Here is a 14,848-nt window from a genome sequence, read left to right on the forward strand (position 1 = left end):
AGCATTTTGCAAGTGCCGGTCGGCCGACTACTGAAATATTCGAGTTTGAGTTTCAGAACCGAAGTCTTCATTAAAGCTAAGTACCCTGTTGGGGAAACCTTTTTCTTGTTTTTTACCGATGTCAGAAAAAGTTAATAATTGTATTACTTGTGGGAAGCAAATACCTCATAAGGATTTCCATTTATACTGTATTCCTTGCCTAGGCCCTGATCACAACGTGCCTGGCTGTCGGTTTTGTGCTAGATTTAACCAACGCACTATTAAGCGTCAATATATTTTTGCATCAAAGTATTTTGGAAACAGATTTAACTACCCAGAAATGTCAGATAGCAATCCGACTACCACAGTACATAAAAAATACAAAGAAAAGGACAGAGAAAGGCAGTCAAGATCCAAAACCGACAAAGCTTCTAAGCCAGTCGCCGGTACCCAGTGAGGCACTTTTGCAGCCCCTGATAACCGCTACCTTCGAGTCGCAGGCCTCTACCGACACCCATGTGAAGTCCAGCATGCCGCAAGATACTCAAGGTATTGGACCGACAGTTGTATCTCCCTCGGATGGGTCCGGAGCCGCTGAGCAGGCACCGGCTTCTGAGGGTGTATTCAGACCTCAACATTTGTATATCAAACCGACGACAGCTGCAAAACCAAAGACAAAAACAACTTCTAAAACTAAAAAACTGACACATGAGCCATGTGCACAGACCTCTATGCCTAAAAAACAAATGATCAAAATGGCTGAAGACCCTTATTACCTCGATCAGGGCTACCCATCCCCCCTCCAGATAAGAGGCCTAGGCAAGACACTGATTATGAATCTTCAGATCAGGTTTCTGTTTTTTCTGATTCCTCTTCTGATCAGGAATTATTTATACCTCCCTATGAGGATTCTGATGCTGAGGAGTCTGTTCCATCTGCATCTCCTCCTGAGGATTATTCATTTGGAGAAACCTTGCATACTTTGAGGGAGCATTTTCACTGGGAGAGTCAAGACTTCTCAGAATCAAAAAAGAGGCTCAGGGATTTCCTCCTTCTCCCTCAGCACAGGCCTTTAGCCATTCCTCGTGTTTTAGACATTGTGGATGATGTGTTTTCGGAGTCACGCTTGACCCCTGACTCCTTACCTCCGGCTCCCAGTAAGCCTGACAGATATTACAGGGTCCATGATTCACATAAATTTTTATTTAGAAACCCTGCTGCTGATCCTGAAACTATTTCACAGGGTCCAAAGGGAGTTAAGGCCTCAACAGCAAAAAATCTTTCCCCCTCTGACAGAGATTCAAGGGCATTAGACAGATGGGGAAAAAAGGTTTATACATCTGCAACCTTGGCAATCGGGGCCTTAAACTGTCAATTTCATATGCTTAAGTACCAACAGCATGTTATGGGATTGCTGAAACAGAAAATTATGTTGATTTCAGAATGTGCAGAAAGTAAAGAATTGCAGGAATTATTGCATGCAGCTGAACAAGTTGGAAAGCATACTTTGCAATGTGGTTTTGATTCCTTAGAGGCCTCCTGCAGGGCCGCAAGTACTGGATCTGTGATTAGGAGGCATGCCTGGTTAAAGGAACAAGTTGGAAAGCATACTTATTTGCCTGATCATGTTAAAGCTAAATTGCTAGATGCACCTTTACAGCATGATTCTATGTTTGGTATTAAGGCAGAAGAGGTTTTAAAGAAAGTGGAGGACAAAGCTAAGGGTTCCAGATACCAGACGCAAGATTCATACTGGTCAAAGCAATGGGGCGCTTCCACCTCCAAATCTGGAGGAGATAAAGCGCAAACCTACAGAAAGCAATCCCAATGACTTCCCTCTGCCTACACCAAGCACTTATCTTTTGGCAGCACCCATAGCGGGGGGAATTAGCACTTTTTGCTCAAAATTGGCAGTTAATAACCCAGGACAAGTGGATACTAAACATCGTATCACGGGGATACAGATTCCATTTCCACACTCCGCCAATGGCAAATGGTTGGCCAGATCTGCCAAAAAATCAATGGGCAGAGGCACAAGAAAACAGGTTACGTCCCTCATGGCTATGGGGGCCATTCAGACAGTACCAGACCAGGAAAAAGGACAAGGTTTTTACTCGACTGTTCTTGGTACCCAGAAAGGACAAGGCCTGGCAGCCAGTACTGGATTTATCAATTTTGAACACATACCTGGACATTCCAAAATTCAAAATGCTGACTTTGCAGTAGCTTCTGCCCATGCTGGGCAAGAATGCTTGGCTGGTGACTTTAGACCTAAAAGAGGCATACCTGCATGTCCCAATAAGACAATCGTGCAGAAGATACCTCAGATTCAAGGCTGGCTTAATGTATTACCAATTCTCTGCGCTGCCCTTTGGCTTATCTACTGCGCCCAGAGTCTTTACAAAGTGCCTGGCACCAGTAGTTGCTTTTTGCAGACAAAGAAGTATACAAATATATCCTTACTTGGACGACTGTCTCATTCAAGCAGAGAACAAGGACACTTTTCTTCGACACCTGGCATTTGTGTAAAGGCTTCTAACATGCCTAGGGTACACAATAAACGAAAAGAAATCACAACTGGTACCTTCTCAAAAGATAACATTCCTGGGTGCAAGCTTGGATACAACTGCCCAGATGGCTTACCTCACGCCAGACAAGCAAAGGCAACTGACTGCTTCAAACTGATGGCAACAAAAGCCCAGTCTTCTGCAAGGCAAATTCTGCAGGCTCTGGGCTTCATGGCATCCTGCATCCTACTAATTCCATATGCAAAACTGCATATGAGAAAACTTAAATGGTACCTAAAAAGTTTATGGAATCAACATTCACACAGTTTGGAAACAATGATTTCTCTCATTCCCTGCCTACAACAGGAGTTTCTATGGTGGGCAAAGGCATGTCACCAAAACATGGGACTGCCCTTCACTCTATCCCTGCCAGCCAAACCTTAACAGACGCATCAGATTATGCCTGGGGGGCCCACATGGCAGGAAGATGCATTCAGGGCTTATGGACACCAAAACAAATGCATCTACATATCAACCAGAAAGAGATGCTAGCTGTTCAAATTGCCCTAACAGCCTTCAAGGACTTACCTCATCCAGGACAACTACTGATAAAGACGGGCAACACCACAGTCATGTGGTATATAAACAAGCAAGGGGGCACACACTCATACCCCCTTTGCAGATTAGCCATGGCACTGTGGGACACAGCCTTGACCTACCAAATACATCTTCAATCTCAATTCCTGCCAGGAAAACAAAACACTCTGGCAGACGATTTAAGCAGAAACCTTATGGATCCTCACAAGTGGAAATTAAATGCACAAGTCTTCAGCATGATAACAGAGAAATGGAGCAGCCCAGACATAGATCTATTTGCCTCTCCTCAAAATTATCCGTTGAAAAGATTCTGCACAAGGACTTATCACAGACAAGCATGGAAAAGGAACGCCCTATCTTTCAGTTGGAAAAGTTTACGCCTTTCCTCCTCTGCCTCTTCTACCCAAGGTCCTCCTAAAAGTCAGACAAGAGAAGCCAAAGATGATATTAATTGCCCTGGACTGGCCCTGCCAATACTGGTACCCAATCCTAAGGAACTTGGCTCAATACCCAGCTTGGACCTTGCCTCAAAGGCCACAACTACTGTCCCAGCAAAACAATCAGATCCTGCACAATCAACTACAGACTCTGAACCTGGCATCATGGCTAATCATGTAGTCATACAAACACCTCTCAGTAAAGCTGTGATGGATGTCATTTTGGAAGCCAGAAGGCCTTGTACTAGAAAATCTTATGCTGACAAATGAAAGAGATTCTGTGCTTGGAATCAAGCACAAGGAACTCGTACAGCAGAACCAAATATTTTTCAGATATTACAATACTTAACTGAGATGCTTGACAAAAGCCTATCTTTCTCATCAATAAAAATCCTTGCCTCTGCCATTTCGGCTCATTACAATACAGAGCCACCAGTCTTTTTTCATCCTTTACTAAAGCAGTATCTTAGAGGAGCAAAAAATTTAAGGCCTCCTAGAAGATCACCCTTACCTGCATGAGACCTCAATTACGTGTTGGAAAAGCTCACCCTGCCTCCATTTGAACCAGCTGCTACCGCTGATCTAAAGTTCTTATCATGGAAAACAGCTCTGCTACTAGCAATTACTTCAGCGAGAAGAGTTTCAGAGCTACAGGCCCTGATGGCTGAAGAGCCTTTTATCATATTTTACCCAGACAGGGTGTTTCTGAGGACAAATCCTACTTTTATGCCTAAGGTGGTTTCCAGTGTGGCTCTTAACCAAACAATTCATCTGCCAACTTTTTATCCAAATCCGCTGAACAAGGGGGAGAGAATTCTGCATTCCTTGGACGTACACAGACAGCTAAGATTCTACTTGAGCAGGACAAAAGCTCTAAGAAAAACTGAGCAATTACTAGTGTCAGATGCTGCAGGATCAGAAGGAAAGGCTATTTCAAAGCAGACAGTTTCAAAATGGATAAGTCACTGCATCCATTTCTGCTACTTACACCATGGTAAACCTGTGCCCAAGGGCATTAGGTCTCATTCCACCAGAGCTGCTGCTACTTCAGCAGCCTTTCTCAGAGTACCACCAACCAAAGACATTCTAGAGGCTGCTACTTGGAGTTCTGTTCACACCTTTACAAAGCATTACCATTTGCCTCTCTACTCTGTCCAGGGCAGGCTTTGCCACTGCAGTGCTGCAGGGCCTTATAGCCGCACCTAATGCTGTTTAGCTCCAGCCTCCCAACCATAGCTTTGGGATTCTACCCAAATGTAATGACTGCAACAGTGAAACATGAAAAACATAGTACAGTTATGTACACTTAACATAAATGTAGATGTTCGAGTGTATTCACTGTTGCATTCCAAGTTACCCTCCCGCCATCCCCCTGTCATTCTGAAGTTTATCTTTCCTTCTCTATCTTCTACTGCCTATGTGGTGTATTTGCTTGTCGATGAAAGTAAAGTTTATATTGATGCATGTGTATATATATATATATATATATATATATATATATATATATATATTTATAGGTTCATAGGTTAGTACTAGGCTAACTGCCCTTGTGAGCCATTTTAAGCCTAACCAGTTACCCCATGTGAGAATCAAACCCTGACTTTTGTGTTTGTAAGGTAAGCACCTTAGCCATTATGCCACTCTCCCACCGTATATATATATATATATATATATATATATGTATTTTTTGCTAACTTTTTGGGGGCACCTGACATCGGTGGCAAGAAAAACTAAAGAAAATTGTGTTGGCTGCATGTTTTATACCCCTGACGACCTGACGTCATGGAAGAGGAGACAGCAACCGACGCAGGACCCAAGACTTTGGAATTCAGGCCGACTAAGGGCAACCTGCCAGCAGGTTACCCAAATGTAGTGACTGCAACAGTGAATACACTCGAACATCTACATTTATGGTAAGTGTACACAACTGTACTTTCTGTAGTTTGTCCCACCACAATGACAAATTCTTTAATCTTTTTTTATATAGCATGTTAGCTTTCACTGGAAATTTACTTGTCTCTACATTCAACATACTTTTTATACCGTTCTGTTCTAGTTTAGTTTTTTTTACACCTTTATCGTTTTATCCTTTTTTTTCATGGATACGTGCAGAAATATTTATAGGGTCGATATTACCGTGTAGAAAGACATGTTCGCCGAACACGTCTTAGTCGACACGGAAATATCGACCTGTTAAAATCCCGAACGGTCGAGTCAGTGAATTTTTTCGCAGGGGAAAATGCTCAGCCATCATCAGGGATTTGCACTTTTTCCCATTGTAGTGCAAGTTGGTATATTTATTTAGGGGGGTGTGGGGGCACAGCCCCCACATTGTAGGGTTTGAAAGTGTGGGGGGGTTGTGTTCGGCTGAGCAATTTTTTTTTTTTTCCCCCCCCTGGGGGAAAAAAATTTGCTGACTCTGCTGTTCTGGATTTTAGCAGCTCAATATTTCCATATCGATTAAGACGTGATCGGCAAACGTCTTTCGACACGGTAATATAGATCCATATTTATATATCATATTTTTCTGTTTGCTTCCATTTCTCTTATTTTTAATTTCTACAGTATAATTTTCTTAATATTATTTCTTTTCTTCTTTTATATTTGCTCAATAAATTCCATGTTATTCTATATTTTTCTGTCATAATTACACTTGTTAGTGAACTGTTTCCTTCTTTTAACCCACTTTTTTACCCTTTATAAATTAATTATGCTACATACACCACTGGATTTATCAGTCCCAATCCTCCTCCTTCCTGTTTAACATATCATATACTGTTTTTCACTGTGTTCACCCTGGAACCCCATATGAAGGAGAAAGCAGTTGTCAAAATGTTTCACTTCTTTTAGTGAAGTCACACATACGCTTGCTAAGTATGGTATTTTTCCTAGCAAAACAGAATTTTTATTAAGTACACCTTCTTCTTAAGGCAACCTGTATGTCTTCCAAAATAACCATACATTTCTCAGTTTTGTTATTGTCTCTGCCCATTCTTTATTCTTTACCATGTCATCACTAAATTTTATTCCTAATAATGTAATTTCTTTCATATTAAACTGAATGTTCTCCATCTTACCTTCTCCTCTGCTTTTATTTCTCTCTATTTATACTCATTCCTATACTTTTCAACCGTCCATTAAGTCTCTTATTCACTTCTTCCATCCCTTGTTTGTTCTTGACTACTGTTACATCATCTGCATGAGTAAACATTTCTGGTATCCTTATATATTTTACGGTCTTGTATTCTAATTCTTCCAATGCCATATTTATGTTGCTACCTATTGCATTCCTAACTAACACAAAATATTGCTCATAGAACAACCTTGCCATGTCCCACTTTTTATATCTATTTGTTGACTTAATCATCCACTCAGTAACACTTTTACTTTATTTCTTTATTATTTGTTTCACATTTGTTTACTGGGAAAGTCAGACTGGATACGTCCTTTTTCAGTGGAGGCCCAGGGAGATAAGCTCCAGTAAACAGTAGAAAACATGTTGATAAGATAAATAATACAAAGATAGTTTAAGTAGCTTAGTACAACAATAGCAAAAAATGACAGTACAGCATCTAGTGGAAACAATAACAAAAAAATGGCAGTTGCATTTGGGCAAGAATAAGGCAAGTAACTATAGAATGATGAACCACAAAGAAAAAACCACAAAAACGCAAACAAATTCAAATAGGAACAGGAAACCAGAGATAATCCACAGGAACAACTCCACAGAAATAGCGTAACAAAATATTTTAATATCCGCTTTCGTCCTAAGACTTCTTCAGAATGAATAAAACCGCTAAAAACACTGACATTAAATACCATGTAAATTAATCAAAAAAGGTTAATAAATCAATCATTCAATCAGGTAATAAAATACAAATATAATAATTGGCTTAAAAATAGCCTAATTTATGTGAACAGAGATGAAATGGAGACATTGTGTTTATCTATACTCAACACATTGTTTTTTTAAAAAACATCTAATATTCACTGCTTCATTTAAGCCTGGGGCTTTATCAGCTGAAAGTTTAATCTGCCACCACGTCTCTCTTTGTTCAACCAAATTTTTAAAATCACCACCCCTAAGATCTGAATGAACCACCTCTAGCACGGAAAATAAAAACTTTTTGAAGTTCTTACAACTAAGAGAATGTTTGAATAAAGCACTAGTGTCATTACGGGTCTTAATATTGTAAAGGTGTTCCTTAATACGGGTTTTTAGGCACCTTGTTGTCATCCCCACATAAAAAGCGGGATAGAATGAGGGAAGAGAATGAGGCATGTATGATAGCAAAAACTATGATAGATGTAGATAGATACAAAGAGCTCAGAATTATCCAGGATGATAAGAACAAAGAAGTTTTTAAAGTAAGAATTTTGGAGCTTTTTAAATTGTGCTAAGGAGCAGTTAAATTGTTTTAGTATGCTGTCTTAAATGTCTTAAGATCTGAAGTAGTTAACTTCATTTGATCATCATCCTCTGGGTTTTGGATCCAAGCTCCTCCTCTTACCCATATTGCACTGCAACCTCCTTCCAGCCCTCAGATCTCGTTTGCCGCAGCTTTACCAAGACGTGATCTCTGAGCTCCAGGCAGGCAGAGTAGGATTTTTCCAACTTTAACTGTACAAAGTCAGTTTTGTGTGCGTGGATAGGTTTACCTTCCCTTTTTCCTCCCCACAGAGAGGCCAGGCAGGAGAAGCACAAGGAGGGAGAGAGAGAAAAGAGAGAAAAAAAGATAGGGGTCGTAAGAGACCAGCGGACCCATCGGATCCTCTTGTTAAAGTGGTCACTATCCCAGACAAGACTCCTAACCCATCTTCCCCTCAGCCCCATTCTCCTAGATTTTCATCGGAGGAGGTTCGGCCTGCTTCAAGGTCGTCCTCGCATTGGCCCTCTCGGCCAGTGTCAGTGGCGTCCACCAGATCAACAAGAAGCCTCTTGGAGGCTGACATGGACCGGATGAGAAGGTTTTTACAGACTCAGTTGCAGATGGGAGTGTTGCTGGCTACCCCTCCTGCCGGAGCGTGGAGTTCGGCTCCGATGTTTGCCCCGATAGCTCCTTCTCTGATCCATCCCTGGGTTTCGGAGTCCTTGGATTCGAAGAGCCCCGGAGTCAGGGGGTTGGCGCCGATGGTTCCTCCAACCTCAACACTGGCCATGCCCTCGAGTTTGTCGGATCCCATGTTGGATCCGAGCTCTGGGAGCCGTGATTTGGGCGTCAGATCTGGGGGGATGAGTGTGTTATCAGCTCCTTTGTGGTCGGGACATACCATTCCTCTGGGTCCATTGGTTCCAGATTTGGCTTTGATCCCTTCGTAGGATCCGAGGGGCACAGTTACTTTTCCTGCTAGTTTCAGAGAAGCCAGTTCCCCTTTGGCCTTTGACATTGCAGAGAGGGTTCTCTCAGGAGGCTCGAGACCCCTCACTCTTTCCTCTGAGTCCGTCCTTGCTCCCTTGCTGCTGAGAGTGTCTTCCGTCATTGTCTTCCCAGGGACAGCCTGTGTCTGATACGCCCCAGATGGTTCCCCTCGAGGAATATGAAGCTGTTTGTGAGCCCTCCCTAGAGAGCCCCCGAGGAGGTCCCTCGCAAATGCATGTGCAAGAGGAGGCACATGGACTCCCCCGAGTCCCTCACAGAACATACCGACTTGGAGGAAGGGGAGGGCTCTCCCAGATCACCTCCCGACAATGTCTCATTTGGAGACATAATGGAAATCCTCTGTCAGAGGGGAGGTTGGTCCACCCAAAAGCCTTCCTCGGATGAGTCAGTTTTCCTGGAGGCGTTCGATGCAGGCCCATCTTGGGTGTCTCCCCCCCCCCCGGCTGATCCTCTGGTGGACCTCATTACCACCAGAGCTTGGAAGTAGCCGGACACTGTAGAACCTATGCCTAAACGGCCGGACAAGATTTTGAGCCCTCCTACGGACAAGCCTGCATGGAGTAAGAGTTCCCCAGTGGATGCCATGGTGGTGGCGGCAGCAGCCACTAAAAAGGAACTGGTGCAGGAGAGTTCCTTGGTCCATCCTCCAGACAAGTCTAGGGAAATGGATCAAATCGGAAAGTGGACGTATGCTTCAGCTACCTTTGCTATAAGGGTGCTCAACTACATGGCCCCACATGATCAGCGCAACCTCAAAGAAGAAGTGGTGGAAATGATATTCCGCAGATGGGGCCAACCTTGCTGTGACCTTTTTGCATCCCCGCTGAATGCCAAATGCAGAAGCTACTTTGCCCTGAATCCTCCTCCAGGGGACAGCCCAAGGGATTCACTCATACACAAGTGGCCCTCGGGTCTCCTTTATGCCTTTCCTCCAACCCCACTGATCCCCAGATTTTTACAGAAAGCAAAAAGCTTGGGAAGGACTGTTATTCTGATAGCCCCCTTTTGGTCTCAGCAGATATGGTTCCCCTTCCTTTACCAATATCAACTGGAAGAACCTTGGTTTCTGGGCCCAGTGCCAGACCTTCTGACTCACTCATCAGGAGTTCTTCACCCCTCTCTTCAGTCCCTTTAACTGACAGCTTAGCTGCTCCACTTCCCAACCTAGCCAGGTCATATGTCTTCCGCGGTGCAACACATTCTGGTCTCCTCTCATAAAGTCTCCAGCAGAGAACTGTACAACAGTAAATGGAAGCGTTTTGTTTATTGGGCCTCTCAACATGATATTGATCCCTATGTCGCTCCTATTGATAGCATTCTGGAGTTTCTGACTATGCTTTTTCATGAAGGTGCAGCAGCGGCCACTGTAAGAGTTCAGTTGGCTGCAATATCCAATTTACACCTGGGATTTGAGGGCTCTAATCTTCTCTCTCACAGATTATGTAAAGCCTTTCTGAAAGGGATTCATCACCTTAGGCCACCTGTTAGACAAACCAGTTGCCCGCTGCAATCTAAAGTTAATACTGTCTCAACTTATGCTTCCCCCCTTTGAACCTGCATCTTCTTGTCCCTTGAAGTTCACTTCTTGGAAAACAATATTCTTGGTGGCTATTACCTCAGCTCGTAGAGTTTCAGAACTACAAGCTCTTTCTATCAGGCCTCCATATCTGTTTTTTCATCCCAACAGAGTGTCTCTCAGGAAAAATCCCACCTTTCTTCCTAAACTCTGCTCCAAGGTTAATTTGAACCAGTCTATTGAGCTGCCCACCTTTTGAAAGACTTCACCTCATGACCTCTTGACCTCGTGAAAGAGTACGCTGAGTCTCCCTGGAGTCTATTTCGGCCGAGGATAACACTCATTCTATGCATGTATGGTCAGTCTTAAGTTGGTGACTAACACGTCCATGCGTCTACTCTCTCATGCCACCAAGGGAGCCTCTAGGGCGGCCAGGTCTGGCATTGCCATGAGGCGTTATAGCTGGCTCTGCGATTTTTCGGAACCTTTCAAGGCGTCCTTCGCGAATGCCCCTTTTGACGGTTCAACCCTGTTCGGGAAGACCGTACGAGATACGCTAGTCCAGAGTGAGGAGGATGGGACGACACTGTCGGCCATCAGGATCCGCTTCTCTAACCCCCAAAAGTCCTTTTCCAGCAATCAGCAGGGGCAAAAGAAGTTGTGGTTCCGGAAGTCTCAGCATTCCTGGGACACTCTGGACTCCTTTTCCTCTAGAGGCACAGGGAGGCAAGATGGACGCCAGCCCAGAGGCAAAGGGGGACCAAAGAATTTCAGGTCACGGGAACTGTTTTAGGATCGACCCGTGCAGCAGCCCTGAGGGGTTTCCCGACTGCTCTACTCTGGAGGCAGTCGGGGGGTGTTTTCCAAAGCACCTAGCTCAATGGGAGTCCATAACATCAGACCGCTGAGTGCTTAGTATAATATCCAGAGGCTATTCCATTCCCTTTCTGAACAGTCCCTTACCTCCAAAGCACCTCCCAGATGTTCCACCCGCTCAAAGGGAGGTAGCAGCTTTGGAAATAGAAAAGCTTCTAAACAAAAGGACAATCCTGCCGGTCCCCCCCCCAGACTAGTCTATTCCAGGTTCTTTTTGGTGCCAAAAAAGACGGGGGACTTCAGGCCGATTCTCGACCTATCCACGCTGAACCTGTCCCTTACCAAGAAGTTCCAGATGGTCACCTTACAATCCATCCTGCCGTTCCTGCAGGAGACTGGATGTGCTCTGTAGACCTCAAGGATGTGTACTACCACATTATGATGGACAGGTGATCCAGGGGGGTTTCTCCGCTTTCGGCAGGGAGCCAATCACTACCAGTTCAGGTTCCTACCCTTCGGTCTCACTACAGCCCCCAGGGTGTTTACCAAGGTCATGGCAGTTGTAGCGGCCCACCTAAGGCTTCAGGTCTTTTTGTACCTGGATGATTGACTCTTCACTTCCCCCTCCAGGCATCAACTTGTTCAAGCCAGGAATTCCTTCCTGGAGCTGTCAATTTTACTGGGTATCACGATAAACCTTGCGAAGTCCTCTCTTCAGCCTGTTCAGATTGTGGACTTAATAGTGCCAAGAATAGATTCTCTCCAGGCCAAGGTATTTTTGACTCCAGACAGACTCCGGAACCTTACCCTCCATGTATTGGCACTTCTTCAGACCTCTTCACTCCAGCAGAGCTAGTCCTGAGGGCCTTAGGGTCCATGGCAGCAGCTATAAATCTGGTTCCTTGCGCATGTCTGCATATGAGTGTTACAGTGGACGTTACAAGTTCAGTGGTCTCTGTTATACAGGTCCTTAAATTACCCTATTCCTCTAAGCAAGGTGTGCAAAACTTCCCTCATCTGGTGGCTTCAATCCCAGGATCTTCAAGAAGGATGCCCCTTTATTGCGACCCACATTCCAAGCCACGGTGAACATGGAACCTCCCGTCTAGGGTGGGGGGGCATTGCTCGGGCAGGACTGTCCAAGGCACATGGTCCCCAAATGAGACTGTACTGCATATCAGTGTTCTAGAGATGAGGGAGGTCCTTCTAGCGTTGCAGGCCCTTCATGCTTCTCTTCCTCTGGGAACGATTGCAGTTCAGTCAGACAGCATGTCAGTGGTCTGGTATATCAACAAACGGGGGAACAAGGTCCTATCCGCTTTGTCGAGAAGCCATGAGTGTGTGGCTTCTCAACCGTTTTCTGATAGCAACGCACATCCCAGGTCGGTCCAACATTTTAACAGACAAACTGAGCAGGACTGTCCTTTTACTCTGAGTGGTCTCTGAACCCTTATATAGCGGAACAGATCTTCCTCAAGTGGGGTCAGCCTTGCTGCGATCTCTTCACATCCGCGTCCACCGTGAACTGCAGTGAGTTTTTCACTCTGATTCCCCTTCGGGGGAAGCCCCCAGAGATGCTCTTGTCTATGCTTGGCCACCTGGTCTTCTTTATGCGTATCCCCTGCTTCCTCTTGTGACAAATTTCTTGCAGAAAGCTTGTCGGTTGGGGAGCAGGATTATCCTCATAGCCCCATTCTGGCCTCGTCAAGTTTGGTTCCCTTGCCTACGGTCTCATCTAGTAGAGTCACCCTGGATATTGGATCCCATTCCGGATCTCATTTGTCATCCGTCCGGAATTCCACCCCCGAATCTGGACCGCCTCAAGCTTACTGCTTGGTTGCTCCAGTTCCATTAATTGCCAGGACTCCCAGACTCTCTCTTCCTGTTAAGTTCATTCTGGTGGCGGCACACAAGTCCTCCACCCGAAAGGTGTACTGTAGTAAATGGAAGTGTTTTTCCATTTGGGTTTCTCAGAGAGATTTGGACCCGTTTACTGCCCCTGTTTCAGTGGTATTAGAATTTCTGTCTCAGATTTTCCAACAGGGGGCCAGCTCTTCCACTGTTAAGGTGCAGCTGGCGGCTATATCCCATTTTCATGTAGGAGAAAATTCAAGTTCACTACCTTCTTCTAGAATTTGTAAGACTTTCATCAAAGGCACCTTTTTGCAGAGATTTCCGATTAAGCATCCTTCCCCTCCCTGGGATTTGACCTTGGTTCTTCAGGCATTCGTTGTCCCTCCATTCGAACCCGCAGCATCAGTTGATTTAAAATTCTTGTCATGGAAGACAGCCTTCCTGATCGCCATCACCTCGGCTAGGAGAGTGTCTGAACTTCAAGCCTTGTGTATGAAACCTCCATACTTAGTTTTCCATAAGGATAGGGTTTCTCTAAGGACAAACCCTTCTTTCCTCCCTAAAGTTACTTCGGAGTCAACCATTAATCAGTCTATTAATCTCCCAGTATTCTTCCCTAATTTTCAGAACAAAGGGGAATACAAGCTTCATTTGCTGGATGTCCACAGACAGTTGCACTTTTATTTTCATAGGACTAAACCCTTTCGTAAGTCTGATCAGCTATTTGTTTCCTTTGCCAAGCCTTTTTTGGGGAAACCATTTTCAAAGTTGACTCTTGCTAGATGGATTTCACTTTGCATTTTGCAGGTGTACAAGGATCATGGATTACCAGAACCAGACAGTTGTTATGCTCATTCTACTCCATCTATGGCTACTTCTGCTGCATTCTGGTCCAGAGTTTCTCTGAATGACATTTGTTTAGTGGCTACCTGGGCTTCCTCTCACACTTTTATTACTCATAAGTTGGACACGGTATCTAGAGGAAGGGCTTATTTCGGTTCTGCAGTGCTCCAGAATATCCTTCCATAAGGGCCTCCCAAGGTCTTTGGTAGCTGGGGACTCTGTCCCACAGGTTGATGATCAAATGAAGTTAACTACTTCAGATAAAGAAGTTATGTACTCACCATAATGTTCCATCTGAGTAGTTAGACTTCATTTGTCAGCAACCTTCCCTCCCTCCTTCTTTCTACCGTAGTGATTTACGATAGTCCTTGGACTCAGATTACTGGATCTTGTGAGCCTAGTCTGTGCGATCAGGTCAGGTCATGTCTCTTGGGGTGATGTGTGTCACGTGGGTGGCAAACTCGATCTGAGGGTTGGAAAGAGGTTGCATTTAGGAGGAGGAGCTTGGAGCCCGGATCTTAGCTTGGAAACCTGCTGGCTCTGATCCATATCGGATCTGAAACTCACAGGTTGCTGACAAATGAAGTCTAACTACTCAGATGGAATGTTATGGTGAGTACATAACTTCTTTTTTATCACTTAATTGATAACCCACAGCAGAATTTTGAATTTGCCCATAACTTTTCCGTTTGTAGTCTCTCATCTTCTAATATAATTATATCCATGTTTAATTTAGCACACCATTCTGATACACTTACTCTATGCTTAAAATTTTTAATACTATTTACATTTACTGCTAATATTCTCAGTGATGCATTTTATATATATATATATATATATATATATATATATATATATATATACTCTTCAAAAAGAAAAAAAAACTATCATTTACCTTTCTTATTCTCTTATGCTTAC

This window comes from Protopterus annectens, chromosome 6.part0, assembly GCF_019279795.1.
Source record: "Protopterus annectens isolate FY-2018-M chromosome 6.part0, PAN1.0, whole genome shotgun sequence".
Lineage (NCBI taxonomy): Eukaryota > Metazoa > Chordata > Ceratodontiformes > Protopteridae > Protopterus > Protopterus annectens.